This window comes from Penaeus vannamei, chromosome 1 (genome assembly GCF_042767895.1).
Source record: "Penaeus vannamei isolate JL-2024 chromosome 1, ASM4276789v1, whole genome shotgun sequence".
Taxonomy (NCBI): domain Eukaryota; kingdom Metazoa; phylum Arthropoda; class Malacostraca; order Decapoda; family Penaeidae; genus Penaeus; species Penaeus vannamei.
This window is the reverse complement of record NC_091549.1, coordinates 48,481,428-48,498,927: the sequence shown is the minus strand read 5'-3', so window position 1 is coordinate 48,498,927 and position 17,500 is coordinate 48,481,428. Positions and strand designations below refer to the sequence as shown.

The window sequence follows — 17,500 nt, the reverse complement described above, 5'->3', positions numbered from 1 at the left end:
AAATGAGGAAAGAAAACGAAGGAAATAACTCAGGCCCAAGTAGACATGAGGGAGTCATGAGCAAAGGAAATGAAGATATGAAGTGAAGGAGAAGCATTGCGGGATAGATCATTAGAGCAAGTCCGTGTGGATGGAGGCTGAGAAGACCATAAAGAAAGGCACAAAGGTCATATAAGATCAGGGGCGGGAGGAAAAAAAGGTCATGGGAATCGCGAGAAATGACATGAGGAAGGTCATAAAAAGGGGTCATGAGCGATCATTATTGCGTCATTGTTATCGCCATGAGACAGGCAGTAAGATCATGTTGCCATCTCGTGTTTTTTTTTTTTCTTTTTTAGTGAAGGAGGCAATAATGTCACAAATAAAACCCAAAAAGTCGTTTGAATGACAATAATGATGATGAAACAATAAGGATATTAGTAGTAACAATAATATCAATGATAATAGTAACGGTAAAGATGATTATAATAATGATAATGATACCGGTAAAGATGATCATAATAATGATGATAAATATGATAATGATAACACTAATAAGAATAAGAACGTAAACACGATGTTATCATCGATAAAAATGTAAATAAAAGTATCAACAAGAACATCAGCATATGCATAAGAACAACACAAGCAGCAGCAACAAAGATAATGGTATTAATAACAATTATTATGCTATCAGTTCCCACTAACGTAAGTCTCACAACAGCCCGACACATCAGAGAACAAAGAAATATCTTTAGAAGAGTTCATATAAAGAATGAAAAAAAGAAATATAAAATGAGGAATATATTTATATACTTAAAATATCTATATACTTATGATATTTATATACTTATAATAGTTATGTACTTATAATTATATACTTATGATCATATAATTATATACTTACAATTATATTCTTATGATATAAAATTATGATAGTTGATATGAAAAAAAAAGAAATTCTAAAGTGCAAATTTCCCAAAGACAGATGAGGTCAATGCATCATCTTGGGTCAACACACCTGTCCTATGAGTGGTAATGACCTCGGCTGTCGTGAGGCGTAAGGGTCATGTTGAAGAATGAGGAAGATGGAGTGAGGGCGGAGAGATGGAGGGAGAGGTGAGGGAGAGAGGGCGAGAGAGAAGGATGGGAGGGAGGGTGGTAAGAGGAAGACAGATAGATAGACAAAGGGATAGGTAGACAGGTAGATAGATAGACGTGCTTATATAGAGATGATAGTCAGAATGAGAGAGAGAGAGAGAGAGAGAGAGAGAGAGAGAGAGAGAGAGAGAGAGAGAGAGAGAGAGAGAGAGAGAGAGAGAGAGAGAGAGAGAGAGAGAGAGAGAGAGAGAGAGAGAGAGAGAGAGAGAGAGAGAGCCAGAGAGAGACAGACAGAGAGAGAGAAAGAGACAGAGAGAGATAGATAGAGAGAGAGACAAAGAGAGAGAGAGAGAGAGAAAGAGAGAGAGAGAGAGAGAGAGAGAGAGAGAGAGAGAGAGAGAGAGAGAGAGAGAGAGAGAGAGAGAGAGAGAGACAGAAAGAGCGAGGGAGGGAGAAAGAGACAGACAGATAGAATGATACAGCCAGATAAATAAACAGTCATACAATAAGACAGACAGACAGAAAGAGAAAGAAAACGACCCAAAATAAAGAAAAGTCGAGTGCCAGCGGAGGCTCCCCATCCTGGCACCCTCACAAGGAGCGGAGCGTCAAAGGACTGGAGATCACGTGACAGTCTCTGCCCTAATGGATCCGAGCGTGGAATCGCGTCGGAGGCACCGGGATCCGCCGAAGGATCTCTAATAACTCTATCAGTTTCTTATAAAAGGATCTGATATCTAAAAAAAAAAAAAAAAAAAAAGTGAAAGGGTTTTTCTACCAACGAATATCTAAAAAGAAAAAAAAAGGTGAAAGGGTTTTTCTACCAATATCACGATTGGATTCGTGTGTATGTGTACCTGCACGCATACATTCACACATACATGTTACATGCATACATACATACATAAGTACACACATGCATATATGCATATATACATATATGCATACATACACACCCACAGACACCCACCCACACACACACACACACACACACACGCACACAGACACACACACACACACACACACACACACACACACACACACACACACACACACACACACACCAACACACATACACACACACACACACACACATATATATATATATATATATACACATATATATATATATATATATATATATATATATATATATATATATATATATATATATATATATATATATATATATATATATATATATATATATATATATATATATATACACTCACACATATATATATGAAAGAAAATTCCACTTGATAAAACGGTCTCCCATGAAACTTGCATGTCTTAATCGACTTTCGAAAAGGCTTCGCATAAAGACCACGCCTGTCACTTGAGTTTTCAATTAAAAGTCTAAAGATTTAACGATCATGCCACGACCTGAAAATAATCCGGACCGTTTATTCACGCACAGCAGGAACCGCCGTTAATGATAAATACTCGAAATATAAATTTGCGAAAAATATTCTTTGGCGATGCAGACACGCTGAGAGAGAGAGAGAAAGAGGAGGGAGGGAGAGGGAGAAAGAGGAAGGAGGTGGAGAGGGAGAGGGAGAGAAAGAGGGGGGAACAGCGAAAGAGAGAGAGAGAGAGAGAGAGAGAGAGAGAGAGAGAGAGAGAGAGAGAGAGAGAGAGAGAGAGAGAGAGAGAGAGAGAGAGAGAGAGAGAGAGAGAGAGAGAGAGAGAGAGAGAGAGAGAGAGAGAGAGAGAGAGAGAGGGGGGGGTTGAGAGAGAGAAAGATAGATAGAGAGAGAGACTGATAGATAGATATATAAAAAGAGAGAATGAGATAGAAGGAGAGAATGAGAGAGAAGCGTAATCTTTTATTCACGAAGATAAAGATATCTCGATATATTTACACCAAGTTATCATTAGATCTTTAATGCATTCTTTCACCGCCCATCCCATTACCCTTAATCGAACTAAACAAAAAAGACTTTTGCGCAATATCAAAGAAATAATTAACGAAAGAAAATAATTCCCTTTTTCACACATTTCATCTCTTCGTTATGTAACTTCCCCCGCGTTTCATTTCGCTGTTATATCACGGAGTCTGTTTTCAAAGGACAGTATACATTCATTCCCATTGCGTGACCCGGAGCTGAAATGAATTTAAAAACGTGGCTCATATTCATTATTTCGTGGAAAGTTTGCACCGTAAGTAAGTTACTTTGCAGAATTTGGTCTCGCTGTAATATCATTACGTCTATTCAAATTCCTCTTACTTTTTTTTTTTTTTTACTTTACTTCCGAGTGGACTTCAGCTAAGTTGAAAAAAATGGCGATATTTTCCCCAAATAATGGAAACCAAAAAAAAAAAAAAAAAAAAAAATGCACATTGTTCACGAAGTTGGCGCGACTACAAGCGCATGATATCCTACGTTGCTCTGCTAACTTTTAAACATTTTGGGAAAGGAAATGAATTCTGTTTCTCAATTTAACACTGTTTTTATTGAAGTCTTCAGCGATAGCGAGGCGTGGAACAGTTGTATGTTATAGGGAAAAAAAGGGAAAGGGGAAGGGAAAAAAGGGAAGGAAATAGAAGGATAGATAGATAATTAGATATATTGATAAAAATTACAGAGAGAGATAGAGAGAGGTGGGGGTGGGGCGAGAGGGAGAGAGAGAGAGAGAGAGAGAGAGAGAGAGAGAGAGAGAGAGAGAGAGAGAGAGAGAGAGAGAGAGAGAGAGAGAGAGAGAGAGAGAGAGAGAGAGAGAGAGAGAGAGAGAGAGAGAGAGAGAGAGAGAGAGAGAGAGAGAGAGAGAGAGAGAGAGAGAGAGAGAGAGAGAGAGAGAGAGAGAGAGAGAGAGAGAGAGAGAGAGAGAGAGAAAGAGAGAGAGAGAGAGAGAGAGAGAGAGAGAGAGAGAGAGAGAGAGAGAGAGAGAGAGAGAGAGAGAGAGAGAGAGAGAGAGAGAGAGAGAGAGAGAGAGAGAGAGAGAGAGAGAGAGAGAGAGAGAGAGAGAGAGAGAGAGAGAGAGAGAGAGAGAGAGAGAGAGAGAGAGAGAGAGAGAGAGAGAGAGAGAGAGAGAGAGAGAGAGAGAGAGAGATAGAGAGAGAAAGCGATGAGAAAAAGAGATAGATAGAGGGAAAAAAGAGAGAGAGAGATAAAGAGAGAGATAGACAGAGAGATAAAGATCGAGAGAAAGAAAGAGAGAGAGAGAGAGAGAGAGAGAGAGAGAGAGAGAGAGAGAGAGAGAGAGAGAGAGAGAGAGAGAGAGAAAGCGACGAGAGAAAGAAAGAGAGAGAGAGAGAGAGAGAGAGAGAGAGAGAGAGAGAGAGAGAGAGAGAGAGAGAGAGAGAGAGAGAGAGAGAGAGAGAGAGAAAGCGACGAGAGAAAGAAAGAGAGAGAGAGAGAGACAGAGAGAGAGAGAGAGAGAGGAAAAGACAATGGGTCTGTGCCACCCTTTTGCATGCACTATTCCATTTCCAATTCGCAAAACTTTCACTCGGTCGAACTTCGGAATAGAATTTCTCTCTCGCGCTTTATTTTCAAAGATCAACGCACATCCCCCTTTAAGTTCGCCAGACACTGAAACCCGGAAACTCCTTTTTTTCAAATCTTTAAGCGAAGAAATTGGGAGGGAGCGGGGGTGGGTGGGGTGGGTGGGGGGTGGGTGGGGTGGGCGGGGTGGGGGGTGGAATTGCGATTAGCAGTTTTGCAGCGAAAGAGTTAGTGCTTCGGCCCTTGTAGTCTCCCGAGTTGATACAAACGCACGCACATGTGTGTGTGTACGTCTCTCTCTCTCTCTTTCTCTCTCTCTCTCTTTCTCTCTCTGCCTCTCTCTCTCTCTGCCTCTCTATATATATATATATATATATATATATATATACATATAAAGATAGATAGATACACATATAAATAGATAAATAGATAGATAAATATATACATATGTAATATATATATATATATATATATATATATATATATATATATATATATATATATATATGTATATGTATATATATATATATATATATATATATATATATATATATATATATATATATATATATATATATATATATATATATATATATACATATATATATATATATATGTATGCATATGTATATATATATATATATATATATATATATATATATATATATATATATATATATATATATATACATGTGTATTCACACACACAGATACATACACACATATATATAGTCACAGACACGCCAATACGTACTATAGATAAACACAAACAACATTTGCAGACATATTCTCTAGTCAGATCGTAGTGGAATGTCCTGCCTTGCATTCTAGTGGTTCACAACATTAAACGAAAAGAGATAGAGAGAGAAAAAAATAAACTAGAAATTAACCCTAAAATCTATTGCTATCGTTATGCTTTTCCCTTTTATCCTATATGAATTCCATTACCAAATACTTGCTTGTTTTCCCTAATCCGAGTCCAAAAAGAAAAGAAAAAAGGGAAAAGAGAGAAAAACAAAAATGGCTGGAACGTGAGAGGACTCGGAATAATTCAGAGAGCAAGCGAGGGTGGTGTTCTCTTCGTCGACATTCCAGCTGCAGTTCCGAAATAGCTCGGCTTCGACACCGCGGAAGATAATACTCGATTTTCAATGACCTCGGAGACCGCCTAACGCTGTCTTGAGCCTGGAGGCGTCGCTCTCATAAAATGCGCGAAGGAATATCTGTTTTAGTGGTGTTCATCGAAGGACTTTGGCTTAATTCGTTGCCCTTTTTTTTGATAGGAGTGGGATCCGTACAGACAATATTGTTTAAGCTTTATCTTTATGGTACACTGAAGGCATGGAATATAGCGAAAAGATAAAGAAAACGCATTTCTCTATCAATTCCCTTGTAGCGCACCCAACACAGCCTATCAACTGAACATCATTCCAAAACTTCTTGATCCGTAAAGAACGTTGGGCACAGTTGCTGAGCGACATTTCTGGAATATTTTTTTTTTCCGAGAGCAGGATATGATATTCCCGGCTGGCTTCCTAAGCTCTGCCACCCCTGAATAAAGGATGCGTTCCCTTAGCCAGGCCGCTCGAGTAAGAGGCGCGTTCGACATGTTCGCCGCTTCGAGTCACATGTTCAATGAACCTTTTCCTTTACTGTCCGAATTGTTTACCTCTGAAACGTGTGTACAGTAGTGCACATCCAGGACAGTATCTATTGTAGCAACAAACACGGTGACACCTACAGAAATTTAGCCCCAACGTAAATAAACAAAGAAATGGTGATTCACAACTGTCCCGGATCACTCGCTAACGAATCGGGCGCACATCCGAGCCAGCAACGAAACAACAAACGCTCCGAAACACGAACAAACGAAGCCCAACCGAAGCCCAACGAAGCCCAACCGAAGCCCAAACTCAGATAAACAAAGAGACGATGATCCACCCCAGCTAGCGTGAGGCCTTATGCGTGGAACACATAAATCCCCCTCGTAGATTATTAAAGAGTCCCATTTGGCGGTAGGCGCAGAGAGCGAGGCGGTGCGGAGAACCCTACGTAGATAACCTGCCTCCCTTCCTTTCGCAGGCCGAGACGCAGGTGCTTTGCCTGGTCCAGGTAGGTCATTAAGACAAAGTCCTTGTCATAAAGCCCCATTTTTTTTTGAGAACGTGCATGAAAATCCTCCCTTGAAATATTCATTCCCATTTCCCAGTCCTTTTCAACATGCGTATATATACACATTTATTTTTTTTACACCCAGACTATCTCACGGATTTTATAATTCACATTCCTTACATACACACCGCGATAATTATAAACTGCAGTTCTAAAATGAAGTCAAAAATAGAAGCAACGCGTTCCACTGCCTGGCAACCAGACCCCCCCCCCCAACTCATTATCCGTCTCTGATATATTGATACTGATTATGCCGTATTTATTTGATAGTTGGGAAGGGAAGTGATTCATGGATGCGGGAGGAAGTGTAGGGGAATCTCAGCCCTCCTATTTTCTGCTACAGTCATTTTCATTATCGTTTTCGTTGCTATTTCTTTCACTCTTATCGTTATAATTAGTTATAATAATAATAATGATAATGATAATGATAATGATAATGATAATGATAATGATAATGATAATGATAATGATAATAATAATAATAATAATAATAATAATAATAATAATAATAATAATAATAATAATTATTATTATTATTATTATTGTTATTATTATTATTATTATTTCTCTCTTTATCATCATCATTGTCATCATGATTATCAGTATCATCATTTTTATTGTCATACTAATATCATTACTATCACTGTTAGAGTTACTATGATTAACATTATCAATATCATTACCACTATCATCATCATCATCATCATCACTATCATTATCATTACCATGTTATTATTATCATTCGTATTATCGATAGCATTATCATTGTTTTGATTATTATGATCATCATATTCGTCATCACTACATCCAATCATTGCTATTGCTATTATCACAAAAATTGTTGTTCCTAAAAACCTCATATCATTATCTATTGTTTTTTTTCTCTCATTCTTTTGTTTCTCCCTTATTTCAGTTTTCTGTGTGTATGATATTTTTAAGCGATTACCTGCTCTCCCTTTCGTATCCGCACCTCTTGCTTTTCCTTTCTCTTTATATTTTTATTCCCATTTTTCTCTTCTCGTCTCTTTTTTGTTCCTTGCTGCGTCGTCCTTCTCCATTTCTTTCTCTTTTTTACTCCATCTGTCATTTTCTTTTTTTTAAATTCTTGTCAATAGTGCATTCCCGTTTCATTTTTCTGCCTCGTTTTCTTTTCCATCTTCCTTTATTCACTGTTTCCGTCAATTTTTTTTCCTTCTACCTGTCCCGATTTTTTTTTTACTTTTTTCATTTTCCTTCATTTTTTTTCCTTCTGCCTTTCCCGATTTTATTTTTGCTTTTTTCATTTTCCTTCAAATATTTTTGTCTATTTCTTTCTTCCTTTCCTTTTGTCTGTCTGTCCTTGCCTCTGACTCTTTTTGTCTGTCCTGAATGTCTCTCTCTCTCTCTCTCTCTCTCTCTCTCTCTCTCTCTCTCTCTCTCTCTCTCTCTCTCTCTCTCTCTCATTACACTCTCTCTCTCTCTCATTACACTCTCACTCTCTCTCTCATTACTCTCTCTCTCTCTCTCATTACACTCTCTCTCTCTCTCATTACACTCTCTCTCTCTCTCATTACCATCATTCCTCCGCCCTTTTCTCTCTCTCCCTCTCATTCATCTTGTCTCTATCTGTTCCTCTGTTCGTTACCTTTCCTTTACTCTCCTTCTTTTTCCTCTTTGTCCTCTATTCTCCTCACAATCTTTCATTGTTCCTCCTCTTCTTCTAAACCTCCATTCTTCTTCTTTCTTATTATATTGCTATCATCTTTTCTTCTCTTCCCCTTCTTCTTCACAATTCCCTCATTCTTCCTGTTCTCTCCCCCTTTTTCTTACACTACCCCATTCTTCTCACTCTTCTCTTTAATATATTCCCTTCATTCTTCTATCTTTCTTCTTCATCATGTTTCTTTCCTCCTCTCATCTCCCCTCTTTATTTTATTCTTCTAATTCTTCTTACCTTTTTCTTCTTTACAGTCTTCGTAACCTCCCATCTTCCCTCATTATATCTTCCTCATTTTTCCTATTTCCTCCTTTTATTATGATCTCCCCATTTTCCTTTCTCTCCCCATTCTCCTATCCCTCTCTTCTTCATTATAAGCTCTCAATTTCTCTCTCTCTCCTCATTCCCCCACTCTCTCTTCTTAATTATGTTTCCTCCGTTTCTCATCCTTCTCCCTCTCTCTCTCTCTTCATTCCCCTATCTCCCCCCTCATTATACTCTCCCTATTTTCCCCTTTCTCCTCATTCTCCCATATCTCTCTTCCTCATTATGCTTCTCCCCCCGCATGTCTCCTCCTCGTCCCTCTCTCTCTCTCCTCATCCTCCCACTTCTTTCTTCTTCATTATGATTCCCTCCTTTCTTCCTCATTACCCCCTCCTCTCTCTCTCTCTCCTCATTCTCCTACCATCCCCTTCATTATATTTTCGCTATATTCCCCTTTCTCCTCATTCTCCCATCTCTCTCATCCTCATTATTCTCCCCCTCATTCCTCCTCCTAGTCCCTCTCTCTCTCCTCATTCTCTCATCTCTCTCTTCCTCATTATGCCTCCCTTCCTCCTCCTTGTTCCTCTCTTTCTCCTCATTCTCCCATCTCTCTCTTCGTCATTATGCCTCCCTTCCTCCTCCTCGCCCCTCTCTTTCTCCTCTTTCTCCCTTTTCTCTCTTCCTCATTATACCCCCTTCCTCCTCCTTGTCCCTCTCTCTCTCCTCATTCTCCCATCTCTCTCTTCCTCATTATGCCTCCCTTCCTCCTCCCTGTCTCTCTCTTTCTCCTCATTCTCCCATCTCTCCCTTCCTCATTATGCCTCCCTTCCTCCTCCTTGTCCCTCTTTTTCTCCTCATTCTCCCATCTCTCTCTTCCTTATTATGCCTCCCTTCCTCTTCCTTGTCCCTCTCTTTCTCCTCATTCTCCCATCTCTCTCTTCCTCATTATGCCTCCCTTCCTCCTCCTTGTCCTTCTCTTTCTTCTCATTATACCTCCCTTCCTCCTTCTTGTCCCTCTCTTTCTCTCCTCATTCTCCCATCTCTCTCTTCCTCATTATGCCTCCCTTCCTCCTCCTCGCCCTCCCCGCGCGCAAGTACACTATCCTATACGTTTATTACAGTGCGTTATGAGACCTTCCTTATTTTCAGCATCGTGAGAGCCGCACCGAGGGAGCTAGGCCTCATAAAACTAGATTAATGTATTTGCTCTTCTCCCTTCGCCCTTCTCTTCTTCTACTTTTCTCTTCTACTTCCTTTTCTCCGTTTATCTTGTCTGTTATCTTATTTGTTTCTTTTTTTTTCTCTCATTCTTCTTTTTCTTCGTTTTCTTTCTCTTTCTTCTTCGTTTCCTTTCTTTTTCTTCGCTTTCTTTCTTCTTCTTCGTCGTCGCAATGATGATGGTGTTTATGATAATTATGATAATGATAATGCTAATGATGATAAAGATAATGATAGTGATGATAGTGATGATAATAATGATAATAACATCAGTAATGATTATGCTAAGATCATTGTTCAGACCGATATCAAATACATCTTTTCAATAAGTCATCTGTCTGTCTATCTTCCAATGAGTGTATTAGTGTAGCTGCTTATCTATCTCTTTAATAATACAATTCCATAACCGAATAAAAAAAACAGCTACTTAAAGTGCAGATCCCGCAGATCTCTCTCTCTCTTTCTCTCTCTGTCTCTCTCTCTCTCTCTATCTTTCTCTCTCTCTCTCTCTCTCTCTCTCTCTCTCTCTCTCTCTCTCTCTCTGTCTCTCTCTCTCTCTCTTTCTCTCTCTCTCTCTCTCTCTCTCTCTCTCTCTCTCTCTCTCTCTCTCTCTCTCTCTCTCTCTCTCTCTCTCTCTCTCTCTCTCTCTCTCTCTCTTCTCTCTCTCTCTTTCTGCATATCTCATATCTACCCATATATTTTTCTATCTATATACAACAATACATATCGAATACTTACCAAGTTAAATACACAAGTACACCAGAATATCAGATCCCCCATGTAACGCGATGTGGTCTCGTTATTTTATCTACCTTCGTAACTTAGTCAGTTCTGTGTAATATATAGCTTCTTCGTTGCGGTTGTACTCATTGTCGTAAAAAAAGTAAAGCTTGAATATAAATTTGAAGCGTTTCATTGGTGAAAATACGTATAAATGAAACAAAAAGAAAAGATCTGAAATTGATATGAAATATAAACAACTCGGGAGATAGTTAAATGTTATGCGCAAAGACCGTAGACTTTATTACTTGTAGACGATTCTTGTAAGCACCTTATTTACGTATTGTCGCACATGACAGTGACTTTACATTGGGAATAGTTGAGGTGGTAGCAGGTTTAAATGCGTAGTATCAGATAGCACCAAACAGCATTAGTAGTATTAATACTGATAGTTATCGTCAAAGTAGAAACAAAGCAATGTGTTTTTGTATAAAAGAAGTAATAATAACCGGAACATACTGTTCTTAATTATAATATAACTCCTTGTATTAGAGAAACAATGATAAGTAATAAGACTGACCTATTACAGTAGTTGAAGCACACATATTTGCATAGGCATGAGTTTGTGCGAAAATAAACAAGGTGTTTTCCCTCGACAAGCCCGCATTTGCAATAACAGAACCCCCGTCCCCAAAGCAATCTAAACAACAGCAACACACACAATCAGAGAATCTCTCAAAATCCGCAAACATTCAGAGAAACAAACAGCGGGAGTGACAAAATGTCCCTCCTCGCGCCATACATCCCCAAGCCCTTTGAACCTACACTTGACGAGAACAATAGAAGCCCTCTGCGTTGTATATTGTAACGACTTCCTTTAACAAACTGCTTCCCGAATGCCGGTTCGTCCACAGGCGCCTTTGCGGGCCGGGCGAATTTCTTTCAAAAAGCGGAGGAAAATGAGAATTAGAGCGAGAAAACAGGCAAGGCTGAAAAGGGAAAGGGAATGCTATGTTGAGGTCCTTGGGGCGTAGAGGGAGAGAGAGTGTGGGAGAGAAAGAGAAGGAAAGGAAAGAGAGAAAGCTATATAAACATATATATATATATATATATATATATATATATATATATATATATATATATATATATATATATATATATATATATATATACATATACATATATATATATATATATATATATATATATATATATATATATATATATATATACACATACTTACATAAATACATACATACGAGTACATACATGGATATATATATATATATATATATATATATATATATATATATATATATATATATATATATACGTATATATAGATAGATATAGATATAGATATAGATATAGATATATGTATACATATGAATAAATGAATAAAAATTATATATATGTCTCTGTATGCATACATACATACAATATATATATTCATATATATATATATATATATATATATATATATATATATATATATATATATATATATATATATATATATATATATATATATAGAGAGAGAGAGAGAGAGAGAGAGAGAGAGAGAGAGAGAGAGAGAGAGAGAGAGAGAGAGAGAGAGAGAGCGAGAGAGAGAGAGAGAGCGAGTGAGAGAGAGAGCGAGAGAGAGAGAGAGAGAAAGAGAGAGAGAGAGAGAGAGAGAGAGAGAGAGAGAGAGAGAGAGAGAGAGAGAGAGAGAGAGAGAGAGAGAGAGAGAGAGAGAGAGAGAGAGAGAGGTTGGTGAGGAGCCGGGTCAAATACGGGAAAAAAAAGTGTTAGACCCGAACGGAGAGAAAAGGCGGCCATATCGACCACAGCGAACCCTGGGTGAATTTACGGCCGTGTCTTCCACATTTACACAACGCCACGATACGTAATGGATCGGCCGGGATTAGAACTCGTGGAATGTGCAACGTTCTACAACATACAGTTGGGATGGATTTTGCAATGTTTCATGCCTTCGGAGCCAAGGTCAGCGCACGCATGTTTACCCTTTCGCGAGTGGATGATTTTCTTGCTTTTGTTGAATTCTTTTAAAATTTCAAAATATATCAAATATATCATCGACTTAAATTGAATTGCTAAAATTCTCATTTAAAATTTCAAAATATATCATCGACTCAAATTGAATGGCTCAAAGTATTTAAACTCATGCTAGTATAAGTGTGTTTATATTCACACAGACAAGCACAATTACACTTAATTTAAACCTACGAATTCATTTTTTTTTCGATTACACTTTCTAACACACGGACACGCACATGCAAAACCCTTGTATTATCTTGTTTGCTCTGCAGTGTACACATACGCGACGTTCCTCTGCCTCCCTCACTGGCCTCCTCTTCCCAGCATGCATACACAACGCAGAGATCCTCGTCCCTCCCCTACACCTGCCTATCTTTACATATATACACAGGCGAGATAGGGCGGGGGAGTTTAACACGGGAATTCCACCCACATTCCACCAGCATCCTGACAGTTCTCCGAGAGCGAGTGTTGAGGCTGTTAACTCCTGTGCTTTAAGGGCGAGTTTGGCTTGGTTCTGCGATTTAAACCATGATTTTGTGTTGATTTCTTAAGATACATAGTTTAAGAAGAAAGTTCCCCACGACTCTGAGGCTAAGGTCAAGTTTGGCATGATTCTGAGGCACGGAGCATGTTTTATTTTTTTGTGATTTCGTTCTCCTTTATATCATCGATGTATACATACATAGCTTGAGAAAAAAAGTTCCCCACAACGAACATTAATCTTTACGTTCGTTATCCAAGGTTCAAAATTAGGTCTCACGTTCAAGAAGATCCAGAACTCAGCCTTTTCGTTCCTATAAATGGAGAACAGAACAGTACACACACAATAATAATAACAACAACAAAAAAAAAAGCCACAAGAAATTCATTACAAGGACGATTTCACAGTCAAAGCGTTTCTCTTTTAAGGTCGGGGTTCTTTCGGGGGGGCGGGGGGCGGGGGGGGGGGAGCCGGAAGAATACGGTTCAAGTGATCTTCCATCCCCGCTTTGATAAGACACGCCGCTCTGGTCCCCTGTGCAGAAGGAGTTTGTCATCTAACCCTCCATCTTTATGTATCAGGAGGGGGCATTCCTTTGAAGCTCGAGGCCATTGCGTCACAGAGGAAGCCCTAATCTCCTCTGTGTTCCGAGTATAAGGTCTGAGTTTTGTTTCTAATACAGTATCCGTGAACTGCTACACTGACGACCCAAAGAGATTAACCGACGAGGCACGAGTAGTCATACCGACGTCCCTATGACCTCGTATACAAGACCTTTACTCTGATGCCTCGTAACGCATCTCCTACCACACGAAAAAAGACTCTAATGGCATTCACAGACCTTTTATCTGAAAATACCGTGAATGTCCTTTTCACATGCATGTGCGCGAATAAGCAGGCTCCGACGCACACATGTAGACATCATAAATGCATGCGAGACACAACGAAAGCTTGATCATCACTAAAAAAGTCATTACATATCATTATGCATATTGTGCCTCATTACGTTTATGTGCTGCCTGAACGTCAGATAACACGCGTATTTTTGTGAGAATAATTTTCCATTGCTCGTTGCATGAGGACATGAAAATTGCATGGCGGAGCAGACTGCGTTTTTAGCTCATCCTCATGAATATTTTTTTTCGAAATTATTATCACCTTCATCAATCACATTCACGTTCTGGTATCACAAGAAGCCTTCTTGCACAACAGGGCAATTCTCAGCTACCAAAACTGCCTTAAGATTACAAGAGAGAGAGAGAGAGAGAGAGAGAGAGAGAGAGAGAGAGAGAGAGAGAGAGAGAGAGAGAGAGAGAGAGAGAGAGAGAGAGAGAGAGAGAGAGAGAGAGAGAGAGAGAGAGAGAGAGAGAGAGAGAGAGAGAGAGAGAGAGAGAGAGACAGAGAGAGAGAGAGAGAGAGAGAGAGAGACAGAGAGAGAGACAGAGACAGAGAGCGAGAGAGAGAGAGAGAGAGAGAGAGAGAGAGAGAGAGAGAGAGAGAGAGAAAGAGAGAGACAGAGACAGAGACAGAGACAGAGACAGAGACAGAGACAGAGACAGACAGACAGACAGACAGACAGACAGAGAGAGAGAGATATATATATATATATATATATATATATATATATATATATATATATATATATATATATATATATATATATATATATATATATATATATATACCTGAATGATATTACAGTATTTCTGGAATTTTTCGCTTTCTACGGAGCAGAATTCTCTCCCCGGTGCTCGAGCGTTCACTAACTCACCAATCCCTCTCGCGTTTTCCCCGTTAGTCTCTCATAGAGTATCTAACATATCGCCTCATAGTCGTTTCTAGGCGCTGCGTTCCTCCCTCCGTTTCTCACTTTCCTTTTCTTGCTTTCATTCGCTCTCTCTACTTCGGTCTTTCTTTGTTCTTATTTCTTTCTTTCTTTTTTTTTTTTTTTTTTTTGGGTGGGGTGGGGGTGGGGGGGAGGGCTACTTATCGTATTCTTGTTTCTATTTCTGTCTTTTACTTTCTCTTTCTCGGTCTGTTTTGTCCGTTCGTCTGTCTGTCTGGCTTTCTCTCTCTATCTGTCTTTCGCTCTCTCGCTCTTTCTCTCTCTCTCTCCGCTCTCTCTTTCTCTTTCTTTCTCTGTCTGTCTGCTTGACTGGCTTTCTCTCTCTCTATCTATCTTTCGCTCTCTCGCTCTTTCTCTCTCTCTCTCCGCTCTCTCTCTCTCTCTTTCTTTCTCTGTCTGTCTGCCTGTCTTCCTGTCTGTCTGTCTGTCTCTCTCTCTCTCTCTCTCTCTCTCTCTCTCTCTCTCTCTCTCTCTCTCTCTCTCTCTCTCTCTCTCTCTCTCTCTCTCTCTCTCTCTCTCTCTCTCTCCCTCCTCTTTCCTCCGCCCTCTCTCCGCGCAAGATGTCCATCAGCGCCGCTCTCCCGGGTAGCGGAATGAACCGGAGGGACAAAGGATAGGGTTTTGTATACCTCCTGGGTCGCGGAGGAGGTTATATCCTGAGGGAATATAATCCTTAAGACTTTATGATACTTTGCCGCTCCTCGTCAGCCGTTTAGCCTTTGTTGAGCGGGGTTCCAGGGCGCCGTATTGTGGGTGTGCGTGATATTGCGCGCGAGACAAGGCTTAAATGGGATGCGAGTGGCTATCGCTCTCTCGCTTGCTCTGTCTGTCTGTCTGTCTATCTGTCGATCTGTCTCTCTCTCTCTCTGTTTATCTATCTTTCGATCTCTGTCTGTCTGTCTATCTGTCGATCTGTCTGTCTCTCTCTCTCTGATTATCTATCTTTCGATCTCTGTCTGTCTATCTTTCGCTCTCTGGCTCTCACTTCGCCCTCGCTACCCCTTTCTTTCTCTCTCTCTGTCTCTATCTCTATCTCTCTATCTATCGCTCTCTCGCCCTCGTCTTTCTCTGTCTCTGTCTCTGTCTCTATCTCTCTATCTATCGCTCTCTCGCTCTCGTCTTTCTCTCTCTCTCTCTCTCTCTCTCTCTCTGTCTCTCTCTCTCTCTCTCTCTCTCTCTCTCTCTCTCTCTCTCTCTCTCTCTCTCTCTCTCTCTCTCTCTCTCTCTCTCTCTCTCTCTCTCTCTCTCTCTCTCTCTCTCTCTCTCTCTCTCTCTCTCTCTCTCTCTCTCTCTCTCTCTCTCTCTCTCTCTCTCTCTCTCTCTCTCTCTCTCTCTCTCTCTCTCTCTCTCTATATATATATATATATATATATATATATATATATATATATATATATATATATATATATATGTATGTATATCTTTCTTTCGCCCTCTCGCTCCCGCCCCGCTCTCGTCCCCCCCTCTCTCTCTCTCCTCTCCTCTCTCCCCTTCCCACTTTCCCCCTCCTGCCTCCTCCCCCTCCTCCCTCCTCCTCTTCCTCCCTCCCTCCTCCCTCCTCCCCCTTTCCCCCTTTCCCCCTCCCTCTTACTCATTCGCTCCCGATTCTTCCTCTCGCCCGGAAGAGAAGGAGAGAACAGAAGCGAACGCGAGAGACGTGAAGCTCAAGACACGCATTGATGTGAGGGATATGTTACCTTCTGAGATGAGGGACATCCACGAAGGAGGTTGGAGGGGGGGTGGGGGTGGAGGGTTGAATGGGATGTTCTTTTGTACGATAGATTGTTGACGTGCTGAGACAACATCTGTTATACGTTCGTTTGTGTACGTACGATTCACGGTGGGAGAGGAAGGTACGGTAAGAAATCATAGGAGACAGGTACCGTAAGAAATCATAGGAGACAGGTAGGCTAGAATGGAATGTAGGAAAACGTGCTACAATAGCGTAGTAGATAAGGGTTTGGAATATATCGTATACTCATGAAAGAATAGATAATAGAGGGAGCAAAGAGGCACACATATGTACACATATATATGAAAAGAACAGAAAGGAATAAAAAAGAAGAAGAAGAAAAACATACCAATACCGTGTGTGCATATGATATACATGGAAGAAGGAAGGCTAAATAAATGAAAAGAAAATAATAGAAGAAGAAGAAGAAAAACATATGCCGACACCGCAGCGAGAGTTGAAGAATAGCGGATGAAAGAACTGAAAGTGAGGCAAAGTGAAAGTGACAGACGAAAGGAAATGGCACGGATCCCTTTCACTCGACAGACGTCTGTGAAAGGGACTTCTTGAGCGAAAATAAGAAGACTTTCACTGGCCTTAAGGAAGTCATTCGGTTTATCATCTTGTGAGAAATGGATCTTATGGCGGTAAGGAGGAGGGAGGAAAATGGGGAGGGAGGAAAGGGGGAGGAGAGAGAAAGGGAAAAGGGGAGGAAAATGGTGAGGGGAGAGAAAAGGAAAGAGGGGGAGAGGGAGAAGAGAGAGAAAGGGAAAGGGGGGAAAGGGGAAGAAAATGGGGA

The 17,500-nt window shown here is 40.1% G+C and overlaps 1 protein-coding gene across 1 annotated transcript in view; it reads right to left on the bottom strand.

Moving 5' to 3' along the window:
* LOC113812908 (uncharacterized) overlaps positions 1 to 17,500 on the bottom strand; it is a gene marked incomplete at its 5' end in the record, with an annotated part of 325,536 nt that overhangs the window by 59,320 nt on the left and 248,716 nt on the right.